The following is a 19,990-nucleotide window of genomic DNA, read 5'->3' as shown; positions in this document are numbered from 1 at the left end:
TGTAAGGCTGAACTTAAGAGTTTATCAGGAGAGCTTTCAAATAACTTTATATTGCCCATGAATGGTGCCAGAACTAATTTCTGCACATTAACCTGTCTCTGATAGATGTTCAATTAACTAGGGACAAGGAGATCTGATATATATTTGTTTATTTTCAGCTGAAAGCAGGAAAAGAAAATGCATGCAGCTGCGTCGGCCCAAACATGCAGAGGAGAGCACCACACATTTATTACAGAGTATACATTTTATAAGTTTTGAAAGGAGGAAGGCAAAAGGGGGTGTGGAGTAGGAGGAGAGACAAGGGAGAGGTTGTTGGTGTCCAACCTTTGGCAATAATTCATTTCTCCTGGTTCCGTGCTGGCACCCACATCTTTTTATCAGGCTCAAGGACGAAATCCCAATTAGACTATTTACTTGCAAGCAATGGAATTTCGGGCAGCCTCTCTCCTTTATCTATTTGTCTACTAAGCAGAAACATTCATGTAGCAAAGCAAGTTACAGAGGCAAGACGGCTGCAGTTAGGCTAAGTTATTCTTTTTTATATAAATGTGTTCATTTGACTTCCTCACCCATGTACATTAAGTGTGAAACATCAAGGTCATTTCTCCAGTAATTAGGCCATCTTTAGGACTATCACTCCACTATCTAGATCGGAGGTTTAAAGCCAGACAGAACCACAAGGGGCTCAGAGATTCACCCTAAAAATACCTCTTCTTGTTAACCAAGTTATGCCAGGCAGTGATTCAGGCTATCATCCTATACACCGGTCTTTGGCAACATGCAGCCTCTCCCCCATGCATTGAGGCTCCAGCTCCCAGAATTCTTGGCCAGCCTCCGTGTACGCATCCTTCAGTCTCGAGAGACGGTAACGTGCTCAGAACAGAGGTCTTGGAACAGCGTCTAGTGTGGCTGAAGAGGCCAATTCGAGAGTGACCATCCCTTCCACACTGAAGACCAATACAATCTATCCCCTGTCCAGCTCCCTGATTTGGCTGGTTTTGGGACTGCCTCTTCCTGCTGAACAAGGGTCTCTTCAAAATGGGAGAGGCCGTGATGCACCACCTGCCTCCAGGCTAAACGCTCAGGTTTCCCATTTGTTGAGGTCCATTCCTAAGGCCTTCTTGCAGATCTCCTTCTATGGCAGTTGTGGTCTCCCTCTGGGGCGATGTCCCTGCACTCATTCTCCATACAGGAGATCTTTTGGAAACCGAGCATCAGCCATTCTCACAACATGCCCAAGCCAACGTAGACATTGAATTGATGCAGCCCAGCATCCCCAGTGCACTCTGGGTTCAGGAAAGCTACTATGCACCTTTTACCTGATAACTATGTGCCACAGAACTGTCTGTGGAGGTAGCTTCCAGCTAGACTTGCAGTGGATGGTTTATCCAGCAGTGAGGAGGAAGAACATAAAAGTGGAATTAGCCTCGACATGAGAGCGGGCGGTCATCAACTTAAGAGCAAACGGAGGTTTCCACCTGAATGGCTGGTTGACTGGATGCCAAAATAGTTTGGAGAAAGTAAAACCACAAGGCCCCTGTTTTGTGTGTGTGTGTGTGTGTGTTATTGTGCCCCCAATTCTAGTTTAATTTCAAACTGCCTGAATGAGTTTAAGAATATGTGCAGCAACATCTGTTTCTCATTGGAAGAGCTCAGCTTTCTCAAGTAGCGCCTTCCATCTTCATCATCATCCAGCGATTCCCACATCACAACTTGTCCTCTTGCCTTCCCCCCTCTCAGCCTCCTCCCCTTTTCCTCTTTTCCAGAAAATGTGGAGTTGAACTTTCGACTCTGTGTAAAATGGTTGGAGGGAAACCGTGATAAGTCCCCAGGGATCCATTCTGTCTTTCTTCCCATTATCTGACTTGATTCTTTGCAGCTTCTTGGTTCTTTAAATACCGCTTTGAGCTGTGTGACGCCAGTGGCACCAAGATCAATGGGGGGGGGGAAGGGAAGCCTTGTTGGGGAAGGACTGGAATGCTGCTGGAGATCAAACATGGAGGCCCAAAGGCAGCACCGCATGCCCCCCCCCCAATGGGCCATAGCTGTGGCCACGCTCTCTGTCTGCTTTCTTCAGGCGCTAAGGTTAGTTGAGGTGCAGAAAAGTTTCACTGGCAGCCAAAACCGAATTCAAATTTGGTGTGCTCACTTCCCAATAATTTTCTTTCATTGCTTTGTGGGACTGCGAACTCTCAGAGACTTTACCAAGGGATGTGGTACAGCCTGGAGAAGGAAGGGTCTTAGGGTGCGGCTACATTAGCGGCAAGGAGGGAGCGGCTTTGGAATGGTCAGGCTTGATTAGGGTGATCTTCTGAAGCCCAGCAGTTCACATGGAAATTGTTCCTGCAGCCCCTCTTTGCCTTCTCTTAAAAGACCGGTCAAGAAACTGCCTGCAGCTGAAGATACTGCCATGCATGTTTCTTGACCAGTCCTTTAAGGTGAGGTCCAACGTAGGCAGCCTCTTAGATAGCATTGGCACAGACATGAGCAGTACCGTCTCTAGGAAAACCCCTTTTTTTCCTGCCTCTTTCGACATTCTGGTAAAGTGATCTGTTGATGTGATTGGCCTTCAAAAAGTTGGATTCATATTCCTTTTTGTGCAGTATTGTCTTCTGCTGGACCCGATTGCTGGTTCAGCCACTCCAGTATTGCCTAGGTAAGAGCCATGCTAAATAAAGAAAGGGGGGGGGGGTTGGGTTGTCTTTTTTTAGAAGATGAAGAAGAAGAAGTTATACGTATTGTTCCAAGTCAACACTCCTTAATTAGTCTGTGTCTGTGAAGATTCTCAGTCATCCAGGTGTGGTTCCCTGGAAGGCGAGTCATGGCAACTGGACTTCTTGTTAGGCTAAAACATTTCGCTACTCATCCAAGCAGGTTCTTCAGTATGAGGAGAGTTGGTAGGAGATCTCCTCCGATATATCCTCCACACTGATTTCACTTCTCCCTGGTCTGAATAGGGTGGTTAGAAGGACAAAGGACTGAGGGTGAGGAATAATCCCATTTCTGCAGTCCTTCTCCGCCCATTGTCATGGGTTGTTGACGGTCATTAACAGTGACCTTTCTTGTGTGTGTCCCTAATCCTTCTGGGGATGGATGAAAGGGCAGCATGATAAATAGGAGGCAGAGTGTATCTAAGGCCTCCACTCCTGTTGGATGAGGGATTTTCTATATGCGAGTGTATGGCCTCCCTATTCCCTCTCTTAAACCATCTGTCTTCTCTGTCTAAAATGAGTACATCTTGGTTATCAAATGAGTGTCCTTTGTCCTTTAAATGAAGGAACACAGCTGACTGTGGTCCTGAGCCATTGCCCCTCCCTGTGCTGGGCCATTCTCCTGTTTATGGACTGCATACACCAGATTGCTCCTGTTGTGTTTTGGTGTCTGGTCTTTTGGGTGGACAAGTCTCTGCCTTAGTGTGTTTGTGGGTCAACCCAAAAGACTAGACACCAAAACACAACAGGAGCTATGTAGTATATACAGTCCAGTGCAAAGAGGAGTGTCCGGAGTTCTGCATTGGAGACACCATATACCACCTCAATGTAGGCATCCTTCAGTCTCGAGAGACTATGGTAACGTGCTCTGGATAGAGGTCTTGGAACAGCATCTAGTGTGGCTGAGAAGGCCAATTCAAGAGTGACCATCCCTGCCACACTGAAGACAAATACAATCTGTCCCCTGCCCAGCTCCCTGATTTGGCTGGTTTTGGGACTGCCTCGGCCTGCTGAACAAGGATCTCTTCAAATTGGGAGAGGCCATGATGCACTGCCTGCCTCCAGGCTGAACACTCAGATGTCAGGGTTTCCCATTTGTTGAGGTCCATTCCTAAGGCTTTCAGATGGACATGTGAAATAAGAAAGAAAGAATGGGCATTGGTTTTTGAGGAAATTAGAGAAATTTGCTGCCACTGTGATGGGCCTAGGAGGTAAGGAAGAGCTGATAGGCTCTAGAATTCGATAACCTGAAAAATGTGCAAAGGGAACACCTCACCGCCATCTATCATATGCAAAGTCTCGCCATGCAAGGCCAGTCCACTGGGGCCATTCCATGCCTGAAGTTCCATCTGCTCATCTGTGAGACTCTTGGGTTCAACAAAACAAAACAAAACAAAACAAAACAAAACAAAAACCTGAAATGAAAGGGTTAAAAGGCAAGTTGGATTAAAACTGTGTGAGTTGGAAGAGGCTTCAAAAAGCCTTAGGGGTGAAAACCATGTGCAAACGAAAGGAAGACGGGAGGGGGAAGGTGTGCGAGATGAGAAAAACAAGTTTTGTTTCCAAATAAACAAGCCACCGCTCCCAGCGCTCAGGTACAGGGCTCATGCATTAATTAAATCCATCTGTCCTGCCAGGTCTCGCCTCCACAGAAGGAACACAGCCGCCACCCCCACAAGCATTTCTGCAACATGTTTGGCTCCCAACATCGACCTCACCTCCGTCCCTAAGGTTCCCCATCAGCATCGCTTCCCAACAACCACTTGGGTTTGTCTGAGTGAGTTTCTAAGGTCTGTCCCCCTCCCAACACCCACTATGCACTCTGGGTCTCGGCTTTGGCTAGCCAATGGCCTCTGGGCAGGGTGTCTGTGTATCTGCAGCAGCCAGATGTCCTTTGTGCACATGAGGTTGGAAAAGGCAAAAAAAGTTCCCACTCAAAAGAAGGACCCATTGTCACCAGCAGACACGAGAACCTCGCCAACATTGCCGTGGATGGTTGCTAGTATCTTTCCTGAAGTTGCACAGATATGTAAACCTTGACCTGGTTCATCCTTGAATGCTAAAGAAGAGAGTGTCAAGGTTTTGGGTTGTGGCGTTTTTTAAGACTCTTGTAAGGCACAGCGGAACTGATTGATCAGCCAACCAATTCAGCGCTATGCCACTTGGAAATAAACATTTTTTTTCCTGGAAATTGTCTTTCTCAGAGTGGAGGAAACAGGAAGGGAAGAGGAGAGTAATCTTTTTTGTTATTTTTTTCCTACCTCTTTAAAGGGAGGAAGGTCTAAATAGGGCTGTTTGAGGTGTAATCTGGTTTTCTGCTGCGAAACCACCTGATCCTTGCATGTGGATGCCCCAGATGAGACACAACACCTCAAAGTGACCCTGTTTAGGATGATCCAGCTCAGGACAATTTGACTGTCTAGTCTCACTCTCATGCTGGAGGTGGAAGTATCCTGAACAGGCTGTCTCATCATGTCCAGATATTTTGCCTCAACCATAAGTGAGACCTACAGAAGATTTCTAAACACTCCCATTATGCACTTTGGACTGACACGCTCCCACCTCATGCTTCTACCACAAGTACAATGTGTGCGTGTGTGTGAATGTAATCCAATCTTTTGTACTTATGTTTAAATTTTGTGTTTTAAAAGCTAAATTTACAACTTGACACAGAGTAACCTCCTTATTCATTAATTTATGAAACATGGCTCTTTTTTTATTTTTTATTTTTTGCTCCCTGCCCTTTTCTTCTCCTTGAATCCTAAGAAGGATCATATACAACATGGCTGGGTGTTAGTAAAACCCATATTGGGAGGTGTGGTTATTCTGCACTGCTTATTTCTCTTATAGGTAGTTTTGTACTGGTTTGTATGGTGAGGGACTGGTTTTTTTTAAATAAACATTTTATTAGTTTTCCAATCTATCTACATTGTTTTGTGCTTGTCAAACATCGTGTTACATGTTTTGCTTACAATTATTTGTCTTTTACATCTCAGTGTCTTCCCAGTTATCCCCCCAAATTCCAAACATCTTTCAAACATTCAAACCATTCATATAGAAATTTTAGTATATAATATGACTACTATCATAATATTACTCTCATATTATATAAAATTCTCAAGGTCTTCTAATAACATTCTTATTGAAAGTGGTTCCAGATCCATGACCCAGCTTTATATCTAGTTTAATTTACCTAAAATAAAAAACCACCATATTACATCTTTACCCTGATTAGGGCTCCCTTATTTCAATTTAGTTCTCCTTTTTAATATACAGAATATACCCTTTTACAGTTCCAGATGATAGATATAAACATGTTTTCAATATTAAGGGGCCCTTCCTTGTTTTCCCTTTTTTTTCATCTTTCTAGGTAATTCCTTGAGGGACTGGGTTTTGATGGGCAGAGGCAAGCTGGATGTGTGCTGGGAGAATCTGTTAAAACCAGTTTTGAGCTGGGGATGGAACGTGTGCGGATGGAATTGAACTCTGATCAGAGCTATAGACAGACAGACAGATGTGGATTTATGTAGCACACGAGGAGCAATGCAGTTAAGTTCACTCTTTAGTTCAGTTTGAGTTTTGAGACAGAGGCAGAAAGAACTAGGAATCTGTCAGAGGGACGCCAGAGTCTGACAGCGAATGGAAGCAGTTCATCGAAAGAGTGACAGCTGCAAAATAATCAATGCATGGAAACTGAAACCAAACAAATCCTTTGGAGTAGCTCATGTTCATGTTTTATTTTTCACTTTATCAGATATTTGGGGATCGGTGTATCTCAATGATCTCTTTGACAGGCGAAACATGACAGCCTTCTTCAACCTTTCTTCACAGAACGTGCTCCTCAGGCCCTCACCCTCTCGGTTATTTCCCAATAGACGTGTTCTAGCTTGTTGATATCTTCTGTAAACTCTGGTGGCCAGGACTGGACACAGTATTCCAGGGTCTGACCTCAGCAGAATAGAGCAGTCCTATTATTTCTCTTGATACTTTATTTCTATTGATGCCGCCTAGAACGACATTCAACTTTTTTGAGGCTGCATCACGTCGTTAGCTCATGCTCCCTCGTGGTCTACCCAAAGCCCTAGATCTTCCCCACATGTACAGCTGCCAGATCAGTGTCCTTTTCTGCATGCATGCTAATGATTCTTTGCTATATTTCTTGCTATTTCATCTCTTCATTTACCTCTGCTGAAATTCATTTCTCCTAGTTTTGACTTTTGTTCTCAGATGGCTTCATTTTGTTTTGTTTTGTTTTGTTTTGTTACTACACAGCCTTCAAGAGCGGAGAGTGATCCAACCTTCCAGCAATCATGGAAGTGGAAGGAACTTGTCGGAATGAAGAAATGCCCACAGAAACAGGAGCGTTGGCTGGGTGGCGATGAAGTAAGTGACAAGTTGATGTTTTGATGACAAGTACACACGAAGATGGGGGAAAGGAAACAGAGACCCAACCCTTCTGACCTGGAAAGTGGCACAATGCAGCAGGCAAGGAACCCATCCAACAGGGAAGAGAGAGGAAGTACGGCTTTTGGCCAGAGGAGAAGTGAGAAATGATTGGGTTGTATCTTCCTGTGTTGAGAGCTTTCTCTCTCTCTCTCTCTCTCTCTCTCTCTCTGTCTCATTTTTAAATCACCCAGAAACTAAAGTTCTCTAGACAGTTTTTGTTAAAAACAGAAAAATGCAGTAGAAATAAACTAGAACAAGGTCTTTAAAAATCAAATTAAGAGCAACAGCAGAAACGTTTGAAGGCGCATAAGCACTGCAAAAGAAAAATAAAGTTCGTAAAGATTCCACTTGAACTCAGCCAACCTGAGTTGAAATCCCCATTTGACCACAAAACAGCCACCTTGGGTGAGTCACACCCTCTAAGCACCTGGTCTACCTCAAAGGATGGTTGTGGGGGAAAGGAAGCAAGAAGCAAAAAGGATGGCAATACTCACAGTGAGGAACTTTGCGATCGGGTGACATTTCTGGGCTCTTGTTTGGTGGAAGACAAGATGCTTTGGGTTTGTTTGTTTGTTTGTTTGTTTGTTTGTTTAACGTATCGCTATGGGCTCTGTATTTTCTTCTCTTGTTTCTCCATTGAGTTCTCTATGTTTTGGAGCAGCTCCTTTCCTGAAAAAGCAAAGGATGGACGCACAGCAAGCCCAGAAAGAAGGGCTGATGATCACAAGAGGCAAAGAACCCAGTTTCAGAGTTTAAATTGTCTGACATCTCTGAAATGACAGAGGAGCCATCCCAGTTCTGTGTGATTTACAGGCACAATTTAGCAGGGTCTCTGCAGAAAAAAAAAACACATACCCTTGCTCTTGTGTGGATGATTGGTGCCTGCTGTTGAGAAGGAGAATATGCTGATTTCTAGACAAACAAAGATTTCTATCCCAAGGTGACATGGAGGTTACAACTACATAGTCAAATACTCTGGGATTTGCTGTGGGTGTAAAACAGATGAATTCACTTTTAAGGAAACTAATTACATGATGTAAAGGCCAAGGAGTCCAGACTGTTTTGCACCTGGCTCTGAATCATCACTGTTACTTTGAACACAGGACAAAATGAAGGAGGTTGAGCAGAGGAAAATTGTTTGCTCCACCTTCCTCATCGTTCCCAGCAGCCTGATTCCTGTTTCCCACAAGTCAGAGGAACAGGAAGATCTAGAAGAGCAAACTGCCCCCTGGTCTCGCTGGCCTGTCTCATCCAGCTGCATCCTTCTTTCCAGAAGGCCACATCCATGACATCGTAGTGAATGTCGTTCTCTGGAGCAGAACAGGGGAAAATGAGCAAATTCCCTCCAGACTTGGGGCCACAACCAGACCTGGAGAGCCTTCTCTGCCATGTTGGAGGGAAGCAGGTCACCTCAGATGGTTCCTCCAGCTCTGTCTGCCATTGCATCGTTGGTTTTGAGTTGCTCAAGGCAGCTCCCTCACTCTACTTAATGGCAGGGCTGGCCCTCAAAGCCAAGATCCTGTGTGGTCATTTCAGCGAAGAAAAATCACTGCATATTCTAGTCGTTTGTGGTAAGAAATGAGGCAAGAGAGAGCAATGAACTGGAATCTGTCTCCCTTATGAATATAAAATATGAATTTTACAGAACCGTTCTGTGCCATCGTCATGGTCACCTTCCACTCATAAGCTCCTCCTTTGTGGAAAGAGTCGCGTGGGCCCTGGCCCCCAACCTCCACCCACAAGCCCCTGCCCACGGTTGGCCAAAAAACATTTTTAAACAGAGTGGACTCAAATGGTAAAGATGCTCTGTGTGTTTATGTGTGTGAGAGAAAAACACAGATATATATATATAACTCAAACATAAACAAGCCATCGCCAGCCAGGATGTCTCGAATGTGTGGCTCCAATTATAACTTGATATCACTTTTGTCTTTATTGTGTTATTGTTGTTTCTTCCTGGGGTTTCTTCACCCGGAAAGGTTTATCACTCAAGCAAAACATGTTCCGTCTTTTTATCCAAGCCACCAGCAGCGTCCTGCACAGCCCAGACTGGGAGCAAAGAGGAGAGAAGGAAGCTCTAAGCAGCCTGCCTGCCACCCCCAAAGCTGCTGCCTTCAAGATGTCATGGGGAATGCTGTGGTTCCATCACAAGTGTGGAAGGAAATTCCGCTTGGCCTTTGCACATGAATGAGGACAATCTCCACCTTGCGCTTCATCTCAGCCCGCCAAATGTCGGCGGACAGCTCTGATGTTCATGTTCATCACTGGAATAATTTTGAGTGCCAGTGGCATTTGGGATTTTTTTAAAAAAAACAACAACAAAGCATGGTGCTTGTATAGCACCTCATAGTGCATAAAGCACTCTCAGGGTGGTTTACAATTTAATTATACAGACTACGCTTTGCCCCCACCTCCCCACAAGCCGGGTGCTCATTTTTCCAAATTTGGAAGGATCATAAGGCTGAGTCAACCTCCAAGTGGCTGTTAGAATCCATTGGTATTGAATGCTGACTATGAGCAGAGTTTGGGCTGCACTATTGTGGTTTAATCACTGAGGTGTCACATTAAATTTAAGGCAAAAAAAATGGGAAGGATGGAGTGGATATCTATTTTCCAAATCATAGCCCAAAGTCTCGCAAATGCTTCTCAAGAAACGATGAGGGCTGGAAAGTTTGAGGATGTAAGGTAGGCTTACCCCGTAGAAGACTGATAGTCATCTTGAAATCTCTGAAGGACCATCACGTGGAAGATGGAGCAAACTGGGCTTCTGAAGCTCTTGTGGGTGCGACCCAAACCTGTGGGTTCAAGTTACAAGGCATTCAAAGTAGACCTTAGGAAGAATTCTCTGATGGCAAGAGCTTTTATTAGACTGCCTTGGAGGCTAGTGGACTCTCCTCTACACTGGAGGTTTTCCAGCTGACCTTGGAGTGGTCCCACCTTTCCTCCTTTGGCAGAAGGAGGACAGACTTTTGTGATGCCTGGGTCAGTTTCAACTCTGCAACGGTATGATTCTGTGGAATGAAACAAAAGGATAATCTGACTCAACATCAGGAAGGACTTCCTGGAAGCAACAGCTCTCAGACAAGGCTATGAACTGCCTTGAAAAACAGAGTCTGGATGGTCACCCCCTCAGGGACACTTTATGGGTAGATTTTCTGCAGTAGACTGAATTACCTGCACCATATATTCCCATCCTGCAAGCTGGTTGTTCTGTCTTCAGATCAAGAAAAATGCTTGCTGGAAAAGCCTTTCCCCAAGAAAACAATTTCTCTCTCTGCATGAGCTCAAAGGGACATCAGTCGAGCAAACGTATGGAGCCCTCCATCCGTGGACCCCGCCATGCCTATCAGGGACCGAAAACTAGGAAATAGCTGTGCCATGCTAGAGCCCTCCTCCTTGCCATGTGTTGATATAACTCACCTTTTAAAAGGCTGAACGGGGTTGAGTTTTGACCAGATACGCGGGATCATAATCATAATCATAATCATAATCATAATCATAATCATAATCATAATAACAACACAAGCACAGAATGTAAAAGACACAAGGGTATCTGATTAGACAACCAATGCAAAATTTAAATTCATGGTACAGCCAAATTTATCACCAAAAATGGATTTCAGAAGTTTCACCAAGAGGAAGCAAAACAACATCTATTTTAAAAGCAAGCACTGAAACCAATTTAAAAATGGGTTTAGAAGCCAATTTAATAATGGGTTTAGAGGGCAGCTAAAGCACAGCTTTCTCCACTATTGACCATTCATGATCTATCAAGCTAATAATTTCCATAGTTAGCAACTCTTTTACGTGGGAAAATATTCCACCAAGCACTTTCATAGGATAACCCTGGATCCTGATGTGTTAAGGGTAAGTTGCTATTTTCTTTTCCTTTTTCCTTTCTGTTAATCCTTCTGTGATTTATAGCCCTGCCACCTCCCTCTTTTATTCTCCCCAAAGACCTCCTTTGGCACAAAGAAGGTGCTTGAGACTTGTCCCTTTGTTGTTGTGTTGTTTGGTCGTTAAGTGGCCTCCTGTCTTCCACTGCCTCCCAGAGAGTTGTGTCAAAATCATGTTGGTCACTTCGATGACACTGTCCAACCATCTCATCCTCGGTCGTCCCCTTCTCCTCTTGCCATCACACTTTCCCAACATCAGGGTCTTTTCCAGGGAGTCTTCTCTTCTCATGAGTTGGCCAAAGTCTTGGAGCCTCAGCTTCAGGATCTGTCCTTCCAGTGAACACTCAGGGTTGATTTCCTTCAGAAAGTGGATAGGTTTGTTCTCCTTGCAGTCTAAGGGACTCTCAAGGGTCTCCTCCAGCACCTAACAATTCAAAAGCATCCATTCTTCGGCGGTCAGCCTTCTTTATGGTCCAGCTCTCACTTCCATACATCATTACAGGGAAAACCATAGCTTTGACTCGTCCCTAGTCGTTCCTTTCCACAGCCCTCCTTTTCTGAATGGTTCGTCTTCCCATGTCTGGAATGTCTTCCGTAGAGATGGGCACAAACCTGGCAATTGGTGGTTTGTGGTGGCTCTTGGTGGATCGCGAATGACCACAGACCAACCAGAACGGGGTGGACGGGCATCAAAACAAAATGAAGTGCTGGGTGGAAAAGTGCTTGGCACTTCATTTGTTTCAGCAAAATGGGTTTCATGAACAGAACCACAGACTAAACCATGAACCAGCCCAGTGGGTTCGGGGTTTTTTTTTTTCCTTTCTGGTTCATAGTTTGGTTTGTCCCCATCCCTGGTCTTGAGGTGTTACTGAGGCTGATACTGCACTGTCACTTGGTGGGGAAAGGACAGGAGACTTGAGCCAGAGGAAACAGACTCCTGCCCAGATGGGGCAGGTGTGGGCGTAAATCAGCTGAGCTGGAGGAGGACGCCCAGCCCTTGGTACAATGAAAAAGCCACAGGATCTTGGAGAAGACCGGCGGGAGGGGGGGGGCTTTGGACGTTCCGTGGGTGCCTCCCGAGCGGATACACACCGGGGCTTGTCTGAGCCTCCTGAGGCCGAGGTCAGGACTGCTGAAAGGTTCATGGAGCCTGAGTCACAGAGAGCCAGAAAGAAGAGATGTTTGAGAGGAGGAGGAGGAGGAGGCAGGGAACTCAAGCTAGGAACAGTGGCTTGCCTTTTGCCCCATGCCTTGGGTGGGTGGAAGGTGTGAGCCATAACCTGGATGAGAAAGCAGGCGCCCGAAGCAAGGGTGCAGCCCCAGCTTGGCGAAAGGGCTTCACAGTCATCAGCCTGTGGTTTCTTCGCCATCCACGCAAACATCGTGTTGGCCAAGACCTCACTTACAGCTTTAACTCTTCCCTGGGAGAACTTCGGCACCAACACACGGTTTGTGCCCATGAGCAAACAGGTGGCAGGGACTCTTAGGCCCTCCCTTTCCCCCAGGAGAGATCCGGGGGCTGTCGTGCGAGGAACACGTTTGACACGTCTTGAAAGAGAGTGCCCGGGTCCTTTGAAGCAGGACCACCACCTCACCTTACCCTTATCTCGTAACGGTGTGTTTTCTGCAACCCTCTCAGGTGTACATCGTCTCTGAACCTCCCCGAAAAGCCTGTAATTTAGCTGTCCAAATGTTTATCAAAAGAGTTTCAACCCCACCCTCTCCCAGTCAAAACCATCAGCTTCAATGAGGGGGGGGCTTCCCAAAATGTCATCCGTCACACTCTGTTTCGCTTTTTTCCACACCCTGTGTCACACTCATGTCCACTTGTTCTCACTGCCTGTCATTTCTGCATCCGAACATGTCTCTCCCCCCCCCCATGGCAGCTTCCTCGGCCACCAAGCCCCTCTTCCGCCTTTGCCTTCACTTCATTTCCCCCCATATCCTCTCGGGGACCATTAGGGAAAGCTGGCGCTGCTTCTGCTGCTGGGGTGGCTTTGTTTCACTTCCTCACCTACAGACGACCTGCCGGCCTGACTCATTCACATCATCTCAGGCCCCTCCCGCCTTTTCCATGGCCACATTGCCAGTCTCCACCACCACTGCCCATGTGGTGTGCATGTGCACACAGCTCACATATTACTTGGCTTAACAAAATTTTGGAATTTCATTGATACCGAAGCCCACTGAATATCAAAAATCCCTGGTGGTGATGAGAAAAATCTTTGGAGACCCTTTCCCATTTGAATGAAGGCTTGGCTCAACAGAACAGTGGTCTGTTTTCACAGGATCCTAGAATCCGCGAAGCGTTGAGCTGCAAAAGACCTCCAAGGACCATTGACTCCAACGCCCACGGCAGCAGGAAGCCCACGGCTAGGCCGTCCTTGGTGGATGGCCATCCAACCTTGGTTGAAAAACCTCCCCGAGAGGAGAGTTCACCACCTTTCAAGGTTGTCTTGGTCCACCGATGAACAGCTGTTACCCTTCGGAAGTTCTTGTTAACATTTGGTCTGAATCATCTTCCTTGCAACTTGACCCCTTTGTTCCAGCTGGTAACCTCCGGTTCCTCACAAAACAAACTTCCTCCATGCTCCAGGCTAAACACAGTCAACTCATTCAATGGACTCATATACGGCTTGGCTTCTAGACCCTTCATCATCTTAGTCATTTTCCTCTGGACACAATGGGGCAACTTGACATGTCCATGAGTCTACTCAGAGCTCAGGAATTGGTTTTTGGGCCGACTAGTTTCAGACAATTCATACTAGTTTTTTTTTTTTCTGGGCCCACCAAGATAACTCTCACACATTGCTAATCATTAATTATTGCTACCTACTGTCGAAAGAGTGCTAGAAGCTGTAGCGAACACGTACACAACGTGTATTTTGCAACTGAGTTGAATGGGAGGTCAACTCTCTCCTGCAAAACACAATGAACTAGTGAAGTCTGAAGTTCAGACCACACACAGTTTGGATAGGATGAGGCCAAGCAGGATACCTCCCTCCTCTCCACTGCCGTGTAACTCTCTCTCCTCTGGCTCATCTAGGGCTTGTTCTTTTCTTCCCCCCCCTCCACCCATCTTTGTGGGGGTGGGTATTTCACACAATTGTTGGGAGCAGAGTGCATGTGGTGGTGGTGGGTGAGCAGTGCTTGTCTCGTTATTTGTACCAAGTTACCTCCAAGCTTGGATGCCCGGCAGTTATGTTTATGAGAGAGGCACACGTCAATACCATTCAGAGCGGCTGCCTCCAACTCAGAATGATGCTGCCAAAGCTCAGGTTGGAGTGGCATGAAGAGGGGACAAATGGCAGCCACGCCGTGTTGTTGTTACAGGTGAGTCTCCAAGTGAGGAGGAGGCAGAGCTTCCCAAATCTGACACAGGTGAGGAAATGTCCGATCGCATAGACCCCTGGTCCTTGGAGGTTTGGGAGCCCAAGCCCAGAGATGACTGTGTTTCTGTGGCAGTTCTGGACATCCCCCCCCCTCACAGAAGCTGCGGGCCTCCATCCCCAGATGCAAGTGGCCCTGGGCCTCATCCGAGGGAGGGCGGCTCTTCCCCCCTCCCAGCCACACAAGCGCTGCGCACGGAAGGCCAGAGGCCAGACAGAGGCTCCCAGCTAGAAGGTAGGCCTCCTTGGGGAAAGAGGCTTCCTCGGGAGTAAGGGTCTCCTTCCGCCCGCAGAGACCAGCAGGCCACATAGCTGCAGATCAGCTCCCCTCCCATCACTCTGGTCCCTCCAGCCTCTTGATGAGCCTCTCCTTGCCTGACGCCTGCATCGCCTTGACTCTCTCCATCTTGGAGCCCCTTGCCCTGGTGCCTCAGCCGACCGACGATCCATGCCTGTGGATCGTGCCTTCCAGAGAACCGGACAGCCCTCACCAAAGGCCAGCGAGGGCCCGGTCCGCTCTGCAGGGGAGTGGGGCCAAGCTTACAAGGGGAAGGCGGGCCATTCCCTCTCTTTGGGTGCCTTCCAGCTGCGAGGAGCTCCAGTGTTCTCCTGGGCGGCAGGATGCTGCTGCTCCCCTTTCTCCTTCCCTGCAGTTGCTTCTCTGCTAAAAAAAAAAGCAAGACTGGAGACTGATGGGAAAACATGAGATAATTGTGAACTGAAGATGGTTCTGTCTGGAGCCTCTGTAAAAATTTGCCACTGCGTAAGACTAATTGCACCATAAAAACCTCGTCAGGGGACCAGCCTTGTGCTGGTCGGTTCATCAGACTCATCTACGTAGCTTTTCAGCCAGGAGTCCAAATGACTCCACCTTCTCCCTTTCCACCTTCCGGCTTACCAGAACCACAGATTCCAAGTGAATGATGAGCGTTGTCCACCAAATTGGTACGGCAATGGAAAACAGAAGATGTGTTTGCCATGTAGGGTAAGATTTCAGGAAGCAAACCTCCGGCCCAGACTCCTTTCCTGCTTTCCTCGCTCCCTCCGGCTTCTTGCAGTGCTTTATGGGACCAATTCCTAGGAAGGGCGGATGAGAGGGTGAGGTGGGGGAAACAAGTAAGGAGTGCCTTCCTATGTAATTTAGCAACCTGTTTTAATTAAGCTCCTGAGGCAAATATTCTGAAAACAAGTATCATTTGTTGCAGGTAAGTGGTGGTGATGGGGGGGCGAGGCAATGAAAGAGAAAAGGCCCAAAAATGGAGCAGTGTCTCCAGAGTTTCTAGGAGTGATGAATGGAGGAGGAACGATTTTGGGTGTTGCCCAGCACAGTCTCCTGACATTACCAACCTGTGAGATCACCCAACATCAAAGAGGCATGCAAAGTATGCACCAAGCACCATTTCCTCATCATTGTTTACTCGGAAAATTTTAAGGTTTGGCAAAGGCCAGCTGCTGTGTGCTGAATGTCCCGAGGCAGGAGAAACGTCGGTTTTGGGAGAGCCAAGACAGGTGAGGACTAAGAGGATGATTCCTGCATTTGGAGAACTACGAACCGTCCACCATCAGCACCACTGAGAACAACTCCCAGCCTCTCCTGCCTAGTATGTCAAACTGGCAGGGAGATTCTTGGAGCCGTCATCCAGAAAGGCCATGCATTCCTGATGGACTGTTTGGTTCAGCCCATTGTTCGCGGGGTCTGCGCCCTGCCAAGGACGTTGCAGCCCAGAAGCTGGTTCACCCACGAATCAGGACCAACTCTTGAGGAATCTCAGAGGAGGCATCAGGCTCCCTCTTGTGAAAAGCCCGAACACAGGCTGATCGTGAAACAGCATCCGGCAGCAAATTCGCAAACATGACTTGTCACTTCGGGATGTGAGGATCAACGTGCGATGAGCATCAAGGGCATGCCTTTGTGATATTCTGTGCAAAGCACCTCATTTTGAGGCAAGAATGGAAGATTCCAGAAGTGCAGAAGCCAGAGAATAATTAAATCCTTCACCTGGCCCTCCAGGACATGCAAATGAAATGCAGTCAACCAGGAATTCACAAATAATGCATTTCACAAGCATAAAAATATGTGTCCTAGGGACATGACCACAATTGGTTGAATGCCAAGATGCAAACTAAATCTGGGCTGTTGGTGCTTCTCGCTGGCACCCGTGGCATGGAATGAAGAGCCCCCCCCCCCGGGGAATCGCCAGGCAGACCAGCCTCTTTGGGGAAAGCAGGGAGGCAGGTGGTCCAAACATAAGGCTTGTCTTAAATGACCCACGCGACCCACTCACTCTCCCACTACTATTCCTGGCATCTGGGGGCCACGGGGCAGATCCAAAGGGGTTGCAATGTGCCATCAAGTCCTTCTGGTGTTGAGGCGACCCAAAACCTACCAGGCCTCATTGCTGAGAGCGCCCACGTGCTGTGAATCTGATTTCCATTCAAAGCCAGGCATGATGACCTCTTGTGCTAACCAACCTCACCGTTGAGTAGACTTGGGCTTTGAGACTCAGGACTTGATACCAAAGACTTGAGATGGGCCGGGATCCCTGCAATTTAGTCGTGTTCTGTGTGAGCAAGCCCTTCTTTTCACCTGCTGTGCAACATCCCAGCCTTCAGCTTCAGGGGGCAGCCCCACCGGATCCTCATGTGGTCAGAGAGGGAGAAAAGCCCCCTTCATCCGTGCCCTCCAAGCCCTTCACAGCTTTCTCTGTACCCACTCTGCTGCCATTTCCTTGCCCCTTCCCTAAATTTAGACTCCCCTGATGTTGTTAACCTTTCCTCCTGGGGGTGGGGGGTGTTGCTTGAGCCCCTGGTCACCCTTTGGTGCTGATGTCCCAGCTACGCGGTCTCCCTTCTCAAGTGTGGTGACCAGAACTGCACCCAGCCTTCCAGGTGTCATTGAATCAAAGATTTCTCTAAGTGCATCATGGCACTCATTACTGATTTCGATAGTTTAATGGTGCACGGTGTGAATGCATGCGTCCTTTCTCCAGCCCTGAACCTCCCTTCCTGTCCAGCTTCCATGGATGCCTCCAGCTTTTAAATTGGCAGCAGAGTTCCCAGTCAAGTCATTGTGTGAGACACACCACCCAGCGCAGCCGCGGAGTCAGCTGGGTTTCAACAGCGGGCAAGGAGGCGGCACTTTTACAGCATGTTAAAAGTGTTTTTATGAGCTCCCAGGATGTAAAGACTCACATGAAACTCAGGTGTAACTTCCCTTCTGCTTTAAAATAAAAATGCTTCCTTTCAGAGCGTCTGAACTATTTAATGGCAGGATTAGAGCCACACAGTACAGCACAACAATGCAAATTACAGGGTGCTTGAGGCAGCCTGTTAATAGCACTTTAAATTAGCATATATCACATTCCTGGGCAAAAGTTAAAAGAAAGTTGTTGGGTCGCCCCTTGCATTTTATGCTAAGGCACCCAGCAAATTCCTTCCAGCAACTAACAATTTATGAGTATTAATAACCTCCATTTATGTTTTGTTCCAAAGGAAAGGGTATAACTAGATGTACAGGAAGACGATGTCCCGACATAATATCAAACTGATGCAAAACAGCAGATCCGTAACTAAAATTTCTATTCCAAAAGTTTTCCAAATACTTTTTGGAAAAGTATTCCAAAACTAGGGGTGGCTGTGACCACTTGCCATGCCAGGTGGGGGATTTTGGGATCTCAGGTGGCAAAATATAACACTTTCAAACTTTGGCTTGGGCCAGATGAAATGAGATGAAGCAAGACTGAGCAATAGATGAGGAGGGGGAAGGTGAAGGAGAAAGGAGGACATCTGAACTTCCATCCTGGATCAGACCCAGATTTCCATTTCTAGCTGCAGCTATCCAGATGCCTCTGGAAAGGCCACTGGGAGAACCAAAACATTCTTCACCTGTAGTGATCGTACCGCGCCCATGTGAGGCAGAATTATCCTAAGTGACTCTCAAAAATGTTCAAGGTTGACAGCTGCATAAGAATAAATTCTGGAGCTTGTTTGCAGAACATGGAGGGGTCCTTGTTTGTGACTTTAAGCCCAAAGATTCCACTCCCAGAGAGCCCACCCTACTTTGATTGGTTGTAGATGATGGAAAGAAATGTGCATATGACCACAGCCTCCATCATCTGTCTTTCTTTCCAAATTATAAAAACTGTGAAGACCACCAGCCAGCCACCAGCCTAGCCTCTCACAATGATGTTCAAGGTGGTCCTTCACCATATTCCAGAGAGGGAGTCACCTTAGCTTGTTTCAGTAATAGAATCCCCCCCCCCTTCTAGACTTACCTTGTTCAGACGTCACCAAATTAGTTTCTGCATGCCAACGGGATGCAGAACTCTTCCTGCCAGAGTTAATTTCCCAGTCGTGATCAGCCTACTGCCTAACAGCTATTGTTTGCAATGCTCACAAAAGGTCTATTATCATTTGGATGTTAGACCTACCTTTTGAAAATTATGTATAATGTGTCAGTTGTTATTTCTCTGTTTACTTACTTAGTTCCTGTCCCTCTTTTCTACCAAAATGAAGCCCAAGCCAGCATAACAGTGGGCATTAATGACAGTTGACATTCATTGATAATGTTGCCATACATTGGCAGCCTCTTGACCACAGTAGCATCCAGAAGTGTAATTTTACATCCTCTGCCATATTTGGTTGTCTTTGGGTTTCCAATCCAGGTTATGAAAGCGCATTCTAATTTCCCAACGGGATGGGAAATAAGCTTATTATTTTTTATTGAGGCAATAGACAAAACCCTGTTGCTTAGCCAAGTGAATCACACTAGAGAAGGCCCACTGAATCCATGAGATTTAGTAAGTCAACTCCTCTGCAAGTGACGTTGAATTAAATGGGCCTAGTCTAGCTGTGACTTGCTATGTAAAAGTAGGTTGCAACTAGAGAAGGTCCATTTGAATCCACAGAACGAACAAAGGAGTTGGTCACCAAATCTGCAGTGGGCCTGCTCTAGTGCAATTTACTACACTAAGCAAAAGGGCTTTGGCAGCTGTTTCCAACTTTGTGGAATAACACACGGCATCGCCAAGGGGATCAAGACCTCTGCACGTGAACAGAGAAGGCTGGCCCTTTTGGGTTGGTCCATGCTACAAAGGGCTAAATAATCGATGAAGGCACAGACTGTTTCCTTTGTCAGATCTGTAGCCTCCTCTGTGTGTGGGCAAAGGAGGAAGAAGCGAACCAGGATCAGCAACCCTCATAGCCTTGGTGCTTGCCCTCCCCCAGCCAAAGGTTGCTTCCCGGGCTAAAGGTGGCAGAGAAGCCAGCCTCCTCCTGGCATTTCACAACCCCTTTGCAGGAGGGCTGCTTGCAACGAGTTGTAAAGGTGCTTGATCGTGGCTGTTGCAACACCTTCTCCAGCCCGTAAAGTTCTTTACATCACAATTGCTTTACACAATTGTTTCACAGAGTTTTCCAGTGATTAGGAAACTGATATAGGGGTCAGAAACAGGTCCCAAAGCTATTATCATATCATAGAAGGCTCAAAAACATTCAAACATCTCAAGAGGATGCTGTCAGCAACAGAATGGTGTTGGGCTCTAGGGAA

General features: G+C 46.9%; 1 long non-coding RNA gene across 1 annotated transcript in view; it reads left to right on the top strand.

The window, feature by feature from the left end:
- Window positions 1-17,688, top strand: part of LOC144589564 (uncharacterized) — a 30,031-nt gene extending 12,343 nt beyond the window's left edge. Inside the window, exon 2 of the long non-coding RNA XR_013545737.1 lies at window positions 6,984-17,688. This is a non-coding gene — a long non-coding RNA (uncharacterized LOC144589564). The remainder of the gene's footprint in view (window positions 1-6,983) is intronic.
- Window positions 17,689-19,990: the final 2,302 nt, after the last annotated feature.

This window comes from Pogona vitticeps, chromosome 5, assembly GCF_051106095.1.
Source record: "Pogona vitticeps strain Pit_001003342236 chromosome 5, PviZW2.1, whole genome shotgun sequence".
Lineage (NCBI taxonomy): Eukaryota > Metazoa > Chordata > Lepidosauria > Squamata > Agamidae > Pogona > Pogona vitticeps.
This window is presented reverse-complemented; position numbering and strand designations above follow the sequence as displayed.